Below are 13,693 nucleotides of genomic sequence, written 5' to 3'. Positions count from 1 at the left end.
GGTACCATATTCCCTACCCGTTTCTATGCACAGTTTAGAACAGCCTGGCAATGTAAACTTTAAATCTTTTTTTAAAAGAAAATCTTCCAAATAATACAGCATTGTCGTAGGGATACTTTTGTTGGAGGTCACTTATAATTTTTTTTTTCAAGTATGTAATTACTTGAAGTGAGTTATCTTTTAAAATTTATGTTGGAGGTCAGTTTTATCTACGCGTACATGCTCTCAATTGCTATTGTTCAGTATGTAATTGCTTAAGTGAATTATCTGATATTTACTATATACCATTTTTGTATGAATGTTTCATTCTTGAATAGGTTCTTTTAAAGTACAAACCAGTTGTGCCATACTTTTCAATAGGGAGCCGTTCTAGCTAAGAAATGTATCATCTGTTGAAGTTAATTTTGTCATGTCATCTGATGGGTAACCCTCGAAAGAGAGTATCTGGTCAAAGTCCAGATACAGTTGCTGAATCCAGAACTTACAAACTTATTTCATGGAATCTAGCTTACTTAGCTTCACCACTTCATAAAAGTCTCATGTTTCGTTTCAGTTCATCACGTGGAAATTCTAGTGGCGTTCAGAAAAAAAAATCTTAATGAGATCTAATATAACCTCTTTGCTAAGTACTGTCATGTATTTTAGTACGCCGAATTAGTACCGTAGTATTACAACTATGATAAATAATCATCATAAACAAAGATTGAAAAATATATATACACACACATATATATATATCTATATATATATATATATATATATATATATATATATATATATATATATATATATATATATATGTGTGTGTGTGTGTGTCTGTGTGTGTGTGTGTGTTTGTGTATGTAAATACACAAACACACACACACTAAATATATATATATATATATATATATATATATATATATATATATGTGTATATATATATATATATATATATGTGTGTGTGTGTGTGTATGTGTGTGTATGTGTGTGTGTGTGTGGAATTATATATTTTACATTTGAATACGTTCTGCTGCTGTTAAAACTTCTGAAAATGGGTTCCCCAAGCGCTAATCTGAGGAAAATATGAACCTCGAATAAAAGGATAGGAGAGATTGAAATGAAGCAATTACTAAAATTACAGACCTCGTTCATTTACAACAAATCTAGAGAATTGTGGTCCAAGAGGAGGTTTTACCACCACTAAAACTTAAAAAACTAAAATTGCTCTGCATCGGGAAACGTTGCAATGCTGGGAATCAGGTGTTAGCGCTAGCGACGAGGGTAGCTAAAAGGTGAATCATGAAAATGAGTAAGTCTGGACTTGCAAAACATGATTCGGTCGCCAGTACAGTCGCAATGTATTTTTAGGAATATCCAGCTCCCTTGCAACATCCCGTTAAAGTTTATTTTATGTTTATGATCAGTCGTAATGAAATTTCAACTTTGCAGAAATATAATAAAACATTTGATTAAACTCACAAGATTTTTAGAACGAGTAAAACGTTTTGCTTCAGTCCCAGAATCTCCGAAGTGCTTATTATAAAAGTTTTACTTGCTTTAATTCAAAATACTTTTGTTATTTTATAGAGCGAGAATTCACCAGATGGGGCAAATATCAAATGATAGCCCAAGTCTTATTCTAATACTTTTCATAAATGACATCCCAGGTCTTACTTTTTTCATAAACGATAGCCCATGTCTTATTCTAATTATTTTCATAAATGATATAGGCCAGGTTTTACTCTATTTTCATAGATGATAGACAAGATCCTATTCTAATTCTTTTCATAAATGATAGCTCAGGTCTCATTCTACTTATTTTCATAGATGGTATAGCCAAGGCCTTACTCTAATTCTTTTCATAAATGATAGCCCAGGCCTTACTCTAATTATTTCATAAATGATAGCCCAGGCCTTACTCTAATTATTTTCATAAATGATAGCCCAAGTCTTAATCTAATTTTTCATAAATGATAGCTCAAGTCTCATTCCAATTCTTTTCCATGAACGATAGCCCAGTCCTTACTCTAATTCTTTTCATAAATGATAGCCCAGTCCTTACTTTAATTCTTTTCATAAATGATAGCCCAGGTTTTAATCTAATTTTTCATAAATGATAGCTCAAGTCTCATTCTAATTATTTTCATACATGATAGCCCAGGCCTTACTCTAATTTTTCATAAATGATAGCCTAGGTCTTAATCTAATTTTTCATAAATGATAGCCCAAGTTTTAATCTAATTTTTCATAAATGATAGCCCAAGTCTTAATCTAATTTTTCATAAATGATAGCCCAGGTCTTATTCTAATTATTTTCATAAATGATAGCCTAGGTTTTAATCTAATTTTTCATAAATGATAGCCCAAGTCTTAATCTAATTTTTCATAAATGATAGCCCAAGTCTTAATCTAATTTTTCATAAATGAAAGCTCAAGTCTCATTCTAATTATTTTCATACATGATAGCCCAGTCCTTACTCTAATTCTTTTCATAAATGATAGCCTAGGTTTTAATCTAATTTTTCATAAATGATAGCTCAAGTCTCATTCCAATTCTTTTCCATGAACGATAGCCCAGTCCTTACTCTAATTCTTTTCATAAATGATAGCCCAGTCCTTACTCTAATTCTTTTCATAAATGATAGCCCAGGTTTTAATCTAATTTTTCATAAATGATAGCTCAAGTCTCATTCTAATTATTTTCATACATGATAGCCCAGGCCTTACTCTAATTTTTCATAAATGATAGCCTAGGTCTTAATCTAATTTTTCATAAATGATAGCCCAAGTTTTAATCTAATTTTTCATAAATGATAGCCCAAGTCTTAATCTAATTTTTCATAAATGATAGCCCAGGTCTTATTCTAATTATTTTCATAAATGATAGCCTAGGTTTTAATCTAATTTTTCATAAATGATAGCCCAAGTCTTAATCTAATTTTTCATAAATGATAGCCCAAGTCTTAATCTAATTTTTCATAAATGAAAGCTCAAGTCTCATTCTAATTATTTTCATACATGATAGCCCAGTCCTTACTCTAATTCTTTTCATAAATGATAGCCCAAGTCTTAATCTAATTTTTCATAAATGATAGCCCAAGTCTTAATCTAATTTTTCATAAATGAGAGCTTAAGTCTCATTCTAATTATTTTCATACATGGTAGCCCAGGCCTTACTCTAATGATTTTCATAAATGATAGCCTAGGTTTTAATCTAATTTTTCATAAATGATAGCCCAAGTCTTAATCTAATTTTTCATAAATGATAGCCCAAGTCTTAATCTATTTTTTCATAAATGAAAGCTCAAGTCTTTCTAATTATATTCATACATGGTAGCCCAGGCCTTACTCTAATGATTTTCATAAATGATAGCCTAGGTTTTAATCTAATTTTTCATAAATGATAGCCCAGTCCTTACTCTAATTCTTTTCATAAATGATAGCCCTGGTCTTAATCTAATTTTTCATAAATGATAGCTCAAGTCTCATTCTAATTATTTTCATACATGATAGCCCAGGCCTTACTCTTATTATTTTCATAAATGATAGCCCAGGTCTTAATTTAATTTTTCATAAATGATAGCCCAGGCCTTACTCTAATGATTTTCATAAATGATAGCCTAGGTTTTAATCTAATTTTTCATAAATGATAGCCCAAGTCTTAATCTAATTTTTCATAAATGATAGCTCAAGTCTCATTCTAATTATCTTCATACATGATAGACCAGGCCTTACTCTAATTATTTTCATAAATGATAGCCCAGGTCTTAATTTAATTTTTCATAAACGATAGCCCAGGCCTTAATCTAATTTTTCATAAATGATAGCCCAAGTCTTAATCTAATTTTTCATAAATGATAGCCCAGGCCTTAATCTAATTTTTCATAAACGATAGCCCAGGCCTTAATCTAATTTTTCATAAATGATAGCCCAGGCCTTAATCTAATTTTTCATAAATGATAGCCCAGGCCTTAATCTAATTTTTCATAAACGATAGCCCAGGCCTTAATCTAATTTTTCATAAATGATAGCCCAGGCCTTAATCTAATTTTTCATAAATGATAGCCCAGGCCTTAATCTAATTTTTCATAAATGATAGCCCAGGCCTTAATCTAATTTTTCATAAATGATAGCCCAGGCCTTAATTTAATTTTTCATAAATGATAGCTCAAGTCTCATTCTAATTATCTTCATACATGATAGACCAGGCCTTACTCTAATTATTTTCATAAATGATAGCCCAGGCCTTACTCTAACTATTTTCATAAATGATAGCCCAGGCCTTACTCTAACTATTTTCATAAATGATAGCCCAGGCCTTACTCTAACTATTTTCATAAATGATAGCCCAGGCCTTACTCTAACTATTTTCATAAATGATAGCCCAGGCCTTACTCTAACTATTTTCATAAATGATAGCCTAGGTTTTAATCTATTTTTTCATGAATGATAACTCAAGTCTCATTCTAATTATCTTCATACATGATAGCCCAGGCCTTACTCTAATTATTTTCATAAATGATAGCCCGGGTCTTAATCTAATTTTTCATAAATGATAGCCCAAGTCTTAATCTAATTTTTCATAAATGAAAGCTCAAGGTTCATTCTAATTATCTTCATACATGATAGCCCAGTCCTTACTCTAATTCTTTTCATAATTATAGCCCAGGCCTTGCTTTTTTCTTTTCATAATGATAGCTTAGGCCTTACTCTAATTCTCTTTATAAATGATAGCCCAAGTCTTATGCTCAATATTTTCATAAATGATAGCCCAGGTCTAATTCTAATTCTTTTCATAAATGATAGCCCAAATCTTATGCTGATTATTTTCATAAATGATAGCCCAGTCCTTACTCTAATTTTTTTCATAAATGATAGCCCAAGTCTTAATCTATTTTTTCATAAATGATAGCTCAAGTCTCATTCTAATTATTTTCATAAATGATAGCCCAGGTCTTACTCTAATTATTTTCATAAATGATAGCCTAGGTTTTAATCTATTTTTCATAAATGATAGCTCAAGTCTCATTCTAATTATTTTCATAAAGGATAGCCCAAGTTTTAATCTAATTTTGCATAAATGATAGCTCATGACTTATTCTAATTATTTTCATAAATGATAGCACAGGTCTTATTCTAATTTTATTTTCATAAACGATACATTAAGTCTTACTCTATTTTCATAAATGATATAGACCAGTCCTTACTCTAATTCTTTTCATAAATGAAAGCCCAGGTCTTAATCTAATTTTTCATAAATGATAGCTCGTCTCATTCTAATTATCTTCATACATGATACACCAAGCCTTACTCTAATTCTTTTCATAAATGATAGCCCAGGCCTTATGCTAATCATTTTCATAAACTATAATGTAATGGGGCCATCTTATATTTATATCGGCGGCACTATAACACAGCTGCGTGAGTGAATGACCTAAGCAAAAAATACCACCTGTCAAACACTTGTCTAGAAATTTATTTAATGGGACTGGCAATAAAGAATGCTATTTATTGTACTCGCTCATACACTTCTACAATCAGGATCGATATGTTAACCCTGTTAAAAACCTTCCACAAAATGAAAAATTCTCTTGGCGAGAAGTTTTTCATACCGGGCAGTTTCCGGGGTTTCATGGATGATGATGATGATGATGATGATGATGATAATAATAATAATAATGATGATAATAATAATAATAATAATAATAATATTATTTTTATTATCATTATTATCTTTATTATTATTATCATTACTTGCAAAACTACAACCCTAGTTGGGAAAGCAGAATGTTATAAACTCAGGGGCTCCAACAGGGAAAACTGCCCTGTGAGGAAAGGAAACATGGAAAAATACAATATCTTCAGAAGAGTAACAACATTGATAAGAAAATTTCATATATAAACTATAAAAACTAACAAAACAGAAGGAAGAGAAACAGGATAGAATAGTGTGCCCGAGTGTACCCTCAAGCAAGAGTACATAATAGTGTATAATTGTGATATGATTAACTGATGAAGAAATAAATTAATTTTTTTTTTAAAATTAAATTAAATTAAAAGATGTGATGGAAATAATGTTATAAAAAATCCTCTTGAGTTCTTATTTCAATAAGATTGTTAAAAAACCATAATTCAACAAAGACAAGAACACTAAATTCTTTAAAACCTAAATGTTTAAACAGATAGGGCAATCATTGCACAGATTTATCTTATAATAATTATATCTAGCCCGAAATCGGAATACTGGATATCTAATTGATATTTCAAGATTTCTCTTCGCATTCAATAGTGTGGAATATATTTTTTATAGATAATAGCCTTTTAAGAGCTTATTTCATACTAATATGCTTATATTTTGGAATAATAATAATAATAATAATAATAATAATAATAATAATAATAATAATGACAACAATAACAATAATAATAATAAAAAGTAATTGTTGAGGTATTCTTATAATCCCAAAATATAACTAATATAAAAAATATAACTCATATATATTTTGATATAATAACACTTAAAAACAATTTAGAGAAAAGACCTTCAAATAATAACAACAACAACAACAACAACAACAATAATAATAATAATAATAATAATAATAACAAAAAGTAATCGTTAAGTTATTCTTATAACCCCAATATATAACTAACCAAAAATATATCTCATTTATATTTTGACATAAAACGCTAAAATACAATTTAGAAAAAAAATTGCCTTCTCCCAACTAAGTGGACTTACTATTTAATATACTTCAGTTCAAAGGCTTATAATAAAGAGAGACTGTGCATATTGAAAGAATCTTTAAATAATTCCGCAACAGAATTATTATTATTATTATTATTATTATTATTATTATTATTATTATTGCTAAGCTACAACCCTAGTGGGAAAAGCACGACGCTATAAGCCCTGGGCTCCAACAGGGAAAATAGCCCAGTGAGGAAAGGAAACAAAGAAAAATAAATTATTTCAAGAACAGTACCATAAATAAAATAAGTACTACCTATATAAACAATAAAACTTTAACAAAACAAGAGGAAGATAAATAAGATAAACCAGCTTGCCTGAGTGTACCCTCAAGCAAGAGAACTCTAACCCAATGCAATGGAAGACCATGGTAAAGAGGCTATGGCACTACCCAAGACTGGAGAACAATGGTTTAATTTGGGAGTGTCCTTCTCCTAGAAGAGCTGCTTACCATAGCTGAAGTCTCTTTTCTACCCTTACCAAGAGGAAAGTGACCACTGAACAATTATAGTGCAGTGGTTAACCCCTTAAGTACAGTGGTTAACCCCTTAAGTACAGTGGTTAACCCCTTAAGTAAAGAATAATTGTTTGGTAATCTCAGGTGTATGAGTACAGAGAAGACTATGTAAAGAATAGGCTAGACTATTCGGTGTATGTGTAGACAATGGGAAAATGAACCGTAACCAGAGAGAAGGTTCGAATGTAGTAATGTCTGGCCAGTCAAATGACCCAATAACTTTAAAGCGGTAGTATTTCAACGGGTGGCTGGTGACTTGGCCAACCTACAACCTACTACTTAAAAATAACTAAGTACGAAACTTCCTGGCAGATATGAAAGTGACATCAACTGACATTGAACATGACGTTCATATTCGCAATGTACAATATATGTAACTAATAAATTCCTTTAGATTACTCTTAGCTTTTACCAGAAAATTGAAATATAAAGTATTGTAGGACAGTCATTTGCTAGCATTAACACAAAAATCTTCAAATTGTGTCGCATTATTAGTCCACTATGTCATTCTGCGCAATTTTATCATTACATGTCCCCACCAGAATGTAATGATTACGAAATTACAGTAATCCAATAGGAATTTATTATTCTTAAAATAAGGACTACTAAAATAAGTACATCCGTCGAGTTATAAGTTAGACGACAAGAAGTTATTTGCACCTAGAAACAGGTGACAATACATCTGGCCGGAAGCAATATTCAAACGAAAACTCATTAAAATGGGTTGACACCAAGATAGAAAAATTAGGGTGGGGGGAATATGTGCCTTCTGAAGATGGAGGAAAAGAGCTGCTGCTTGGTAAAGGAAAGATGAAAGAAAAGGTAAAATAATATTCTAACTGTAGAAGGAAAGAAAATTATTAAATTTATGAATATGGGTCAAACGGCCAAGCGCCGCTGGGACCAGGGAGGACATCCAGCGCCCAGGTGCAAATCGGGGAGCGGGGGGTGGGGGGTGGGGGGTGGGGGGGGGAACTCTGAAGTTGCGTAATGAATTGAAAGTTCAGAGGGATTGGTCAGCAAAATGGAATAAAGGTAGGGGTGTATTATTACTATTATTACTATTATTATTATTATTATTATTATTATTATTACTACTTGCCAAGCTACAAACCTAGTTGGAAAAGCAGGGTGCTATAAACTCAAGGGCTCCGACAAGGAAAATAGCCCAGTGAGGAAAGGTAACAAGGAAAAATAAAATTTTTCAAGAAGAACAAGAACATTGAAATAAATACCTCCTATAAAAACTATAAAAACTTTAACAAAACAAGAGGAAGAGAAATAAGATAGAATAGTGTGCCCTACACTCAAGCAAGAGAACTCTAAAAGATTTTGTGAAAGTTAAATTTTACAAGTAGTTGCCTCTCGTTTGCTTGTTCTGACAATACTTTCTTTTTTCCATGATAATGACTGTGTTGTAGATGACTTGCCTTCCCGTTGCCTGTTTTTTTGTGAGCCCATACACTCAAGCAAGAGAACTCGAAAAGGTTTTGTGAAAGTTAAATTTCACAATTAGTTGCCTCTTATTTGCCTGTTCTGACAATTCTTTCTTTTTTCATGATAATGACTGTGTTGTAGATGACTTGCCTTCTTGCCTTCCAGTTGCCTGTTTTTTGTATCCCCAGTGCTGATTGGATTGTACTTGGTCGTGTGTGCCCAAGATTGGAATCTGGACCTCTTTGGGTGTCGAAACACTAACAGGAGGTTTCATGTGTGTGTCATGATATAATAGTGCAATATGTACAAACTGTTAATGTCCCTTTTAAAGGCTAATCACAGTGATAGTGAGGTTAAAAAACCTGTGGAAATTACTAAAAGTAAATAAGCCAATAAAAATAGAAAGGTGAATTTAAATGAGAATTATAGTAAAATTATTAATACTCTGATGAAGATGGCATGTACAGTGAAAACTGAATAAGGTGTACTATCCTACCACAAATATTATCCAATACACTACTACTGTAATATTTTGTTGAAAAAATATTGTGAAGTGTTCTGTTGTTTTTTTTTTTTTTTTTTTTTTTTTGAATAAGACTTTTTACAAGGATTGAAAACCATCCCGTGGTATTGTCAAAAAGATTGTACCGAATTATGATACATTTTATATAACGTATGTTTGTTTGTTCATGTAATTATTCCAGACCCATAGTATCAAGTTTATCGGATTAACAATCTGTCATAATACTGAGTTTAGTTGGTTTAGGTAAATATTAAGTCTTTTATTTTTTATTGTAAAATATAATGTTTTCATTACATGTATTTGATGGAATAATTATTGCTAATATAGCAAAATTTTAGGGGTTAGGTTAATATTTTACGTAAAAGTAATTATATGATAGTATGTGTGTGTGTAGATAATGAATAAATTAAAATGTAAGTAAAAGTTGTTTATTAAGTACTGTATCTGATGGCATAGTTATGGCTAGAAGGTAAAATGGTAAATGGAGGCTTAGGTTAATATTTTACGTAAAACTAAGTATGTGATTGTATATATGTGTTTAGATAGTGAGTAAAGTATAAAAAGAATTTTGATTATAGTCCATAAAAACCCTACAGACCACGACAGCGTGAACAACTACAGAGCAAAGGGGCAATGCAAAGACCCCTAGGAAATGTCTAGTCCACAGAATGAGGTGCACCAACAGTACTACCACCCATCCCTCCATGGGAAAAGGAAAGGGATAGGGGAACACAGAAGAAAGGAGGAGGAGATGACTGACTGTTTGCAAGAGAACACAAATACCATTAAATCTCAAAACTTCATATGAAGGATTTTTTTTTCCTAGATAAAACTAACTATTCCCCCTGAATGCAAGAAGCAAATCTGATAAGTGATTGAAATTGATTTTGTTTTCTGATAAACCACAGCAGACGACAGAATTTAATTCTCAAAAATGTGCTTGGGTAATGAGGAGAGGATTCTTATAGGTATCCAGGGGATAAGTGTTACTTCAAGTTCATAGTTCAGCCTACTGAACTTTTAAAATTATAAAGTTAAAATTGTAATAACTTATCAAAAATCCTCTAAAACCTTTCAATTAATAATTTTAAAATATCAACAGTTTTTTTTAACAGCTAACGATAAAATAGGAACAATTATACAAATAAACCGTAAAAAGCTTAAGATACATGAAAAAGTAGATAGAACGTAAAAAGCTCCAGAGACACGAAAAAGTATTTAAAACGTAACAAGCTTAAGATAGACGAAACAGTAGTTAAAATGTAAAGAGCTCAAGATACACGATAAAGTAGTTAAAATGTAAAGAGCTCAAGTTACATGAAAAGTAGTTAAAAATATAAAGAGCTCAAGATACACGAAAAGGTAGTTAAAATGTAAAGAGCTCAAGATATATGAAAAAGTAGATAGAATGTAAAAAGCTCAAAATACATGAAAAAGTAGTTAAAATGAAAGAGCTCAAGATACATAAAAAAGTATTTAAAACGTAAGAACCCCAAGATACATAAAAAAGTATTTAAAACGTAAGAACCCCAAGATACATAAAAAAGTATTTAAAACGTAAGAACCCCAAGATACATAAAAAAGGTAGTGAAAACGTAAAAAGCTCAAGATACATGAAAAAGTATTTAAAACGTAAAAAGCTCAAGATACATAAAGTAGTTAAAGCGTAAAATGCTCAAGATACATAAAAAAGTAGATAAAAAAAGTAGATAAAAAAAGTAGATAGAACGTAAAAAGCTCAAGATACATGAAAAAGTAGTTAAAGCGTAAAATGCTTAAGATACAAGAAAAAGTAGTTAAAGCGTAAAATGCTTAAGATACAAGAAAAAAGTAGTTAAAGCGTAAAATGCTTAAGATACATGAAAAAGTAATTTAGTAAATTAAACATAAAATATGTCACGATATCACACATCAGCCTACTCAATAATACAACTTCAAACAGTTGGATCAAAGAAACTAATTATTTCACATCTGGTCTAATCAACTAATCTAGATTCCACTAGCTACTATAGAACCCTAATAAACAGATACAGTATTATTCAAGAAAAATCTAAACAATGGAAATTATTTCATCAATAGATCCAGTTATCTCCAGAGAATATAAATGATTTAACGCAAATTAAAAAAACGACGTATCGTAAAAACTGTATCGCAAACTTGATAAAAAACCTTATGAAAAATTGAACAACCTTAGAGAACAATAGAAGTAAAGTGTTTTTAGGGGTACGATACAGCCGATTAGCATTAACTACAAAAATAAATATTTAAATATTAAGACCACCTCTCTCTCTCTCTCTCTCTCTCTCTCTCTCTCTCTCTCTCTCTCTCTCTCTCTCTCTCTCTCTCTCTCTCCTTCAGAAAACAATATCCAAGTGAAGAATTTTTTAGGAATAAGATTAGCATTAACTATAAAAATAAATATTTCAAGAGTAAAACTACCTTCTCTCTCTCTCTCTCTCTCTCTCTCTCTCTCTCTCTCTCTCTCTCTCTCTCTCTCTCTCTCTCTCTCTCTCTCTCTCTCTCTCTCTCTTTTTGAGAACAATATAAAGAAGAAATTTTAAGAATACACTACTGTCGATTAACATCAACTGCAAAAATACACATTAATACAATACTGTCGATTAACATCAACTGCAAAAATACACATTTCACTAATAGAACTCTCTCTCTCTCTCTCTCTCTCTCTCTCTCTCTCTCTCTCTCTCTCTCTCTCTCTCTCTCTCTCAGACCCCCTTAGATGTACTCGCAACCTTTATTTCAAAGTTTTGATATCGCGTTAGAGCAAAGTAGCCATTCGAGCAGTGCTCACCGCCCGCAGTAACATATAAAAGCTAAATTACAACAGCTCTGTTTCAGGATTGCTCGCTTAAACATAATTCCTAGAGTACATTTTCTTTAATGGACCTTGCTGAAAAAAAAAGAAAAATCTCTTAGATTTAAAGAGTGGTTTGCACCGAAGAAAATGTCTTTACCATGATACCTCGTAGGCGAACAATAGGATATCAATTCGCTTAACAAGGAAATTATCTTAAATTACCGATATTATCCAGGGGAAAAAAGAAACAGGGGGAAAAACTACTCCCCCCAGCGCCCCATCCCCCCCAACAGAAAAATAACATTACGGATAAGTTGGGGCAACGAAAGTGCCATGCGGCTGTGCACGGGCATACTGCTCTTATTTCGCCGTCGTTATCTTTATGATTTCGGGAGAGATTTTCATCCTGTAGCAGGAAATGGGATTTGAAATTATGGCCCCATGACTGAATTCTAAGCCCAAACTTATGGAAGTCACAATACGCCGACGTATTTACATGTTTTTCCCGCAAGCAGTTGTATTGGGGGAGGGATAGGGGGAAGGAGGTGGGGAAAGGAGGTAAGGGATAGGAGGAAGTAGGTAGGGGAAAGGAGATAGGGGATAGGGGGATAGGAGGGGGATAGGAGAGGAGGCTTTTAGGGCTCTGACAAAAGACGGCCAATAGATTATAGGTCGCCCATTCATAAATAGGGATACTTGGTTCATGAGATTTTAATGGCTATTTTATTTTATCCCCTAGGACTTTTTTACTAGTTCATTTAGTACACACTAACAATATATACTGTATGTATGTATGTATATATATGTATTTATATATATATATATATATATATATATATATATATATATATATATATATATATTTATATATATATTTATATATATATTTATATATATATATGTGTGTGTGTATGTATATACATGTGTGTAGAAATCATAAAAGCTAACACGTAATGAGCAAAATGCATTGATTATCGTCACGAAATCTGGCGGTGGAATCAGTGAAACTTCAGAAGCTCAAACTTTTTGTAAATTCTATTTCCCTGAACAGGATGATATAAGACTGGTTCTATAGTTTATATAGTTTACATTTTTTAATAATTACTAATATATACTTAATTTCCATTTCCATATTTCCTTTCCTCACTCGGTTGATTTCCCTATTGTATCAATTGGGCTTATAGCATTCTGTGAGCAACCAGGGATGCTCACAGTCTGGATCAGTTTGAACAACGTACTATGCTCAATAAATTACTGTGGCCATTGAGCCAGCACTCATTATTATTATTATTATTACTTGCTAAGCTACAACCCTAATTGGAAAAGCAGGATGCTATATGCCCAGGGGCTCCAACAGGGAAAATAACTTAGTGCGGAAAGGAAACAAAGAAAAATTAAATATTTTAAGAAGAGCAACGAGATTAAAATATATATCTCCTAAATAAACTATAAAAACTTTAACAAAATGAGAGGAAGAGAAATAAGATAGAATAGTGTGCCCGAGTGTACCCTCATGGAAGAGAATTCAAACCCAAGACAGTGGTAGACCAGGGTACAGAGGCTATGGCACTATCCAAGAAAAGAGAACAATGGTTTGATTTTGGAGTGTCCTTCTCCTAGAAGAGCTGCTTACCATAGCTAAAGAGTCTCTTCTGCCCTTACAAAGAG

The sequence above is a fragment of the Palaemon carinicauda genome, chromosome 26 (assembly GCF_036898095.1).
Source record: "Palaemon carinicauda isolate YSFRI2023 chromosome 26, ASM3689809v2, whole genome shotgun sequence".
Classification (NCBI taxonomy): Eukaryota; Metazoa; Arthropoda; class Malacostraca; order Decapoda; family Palaemonidae; genus Palaemon; species Palaemon carinicauda.
The sequence above is the reverse complement of the archived record's forward strand: the minus strand, read 5'-3'. Positions refer to the sequence as shown.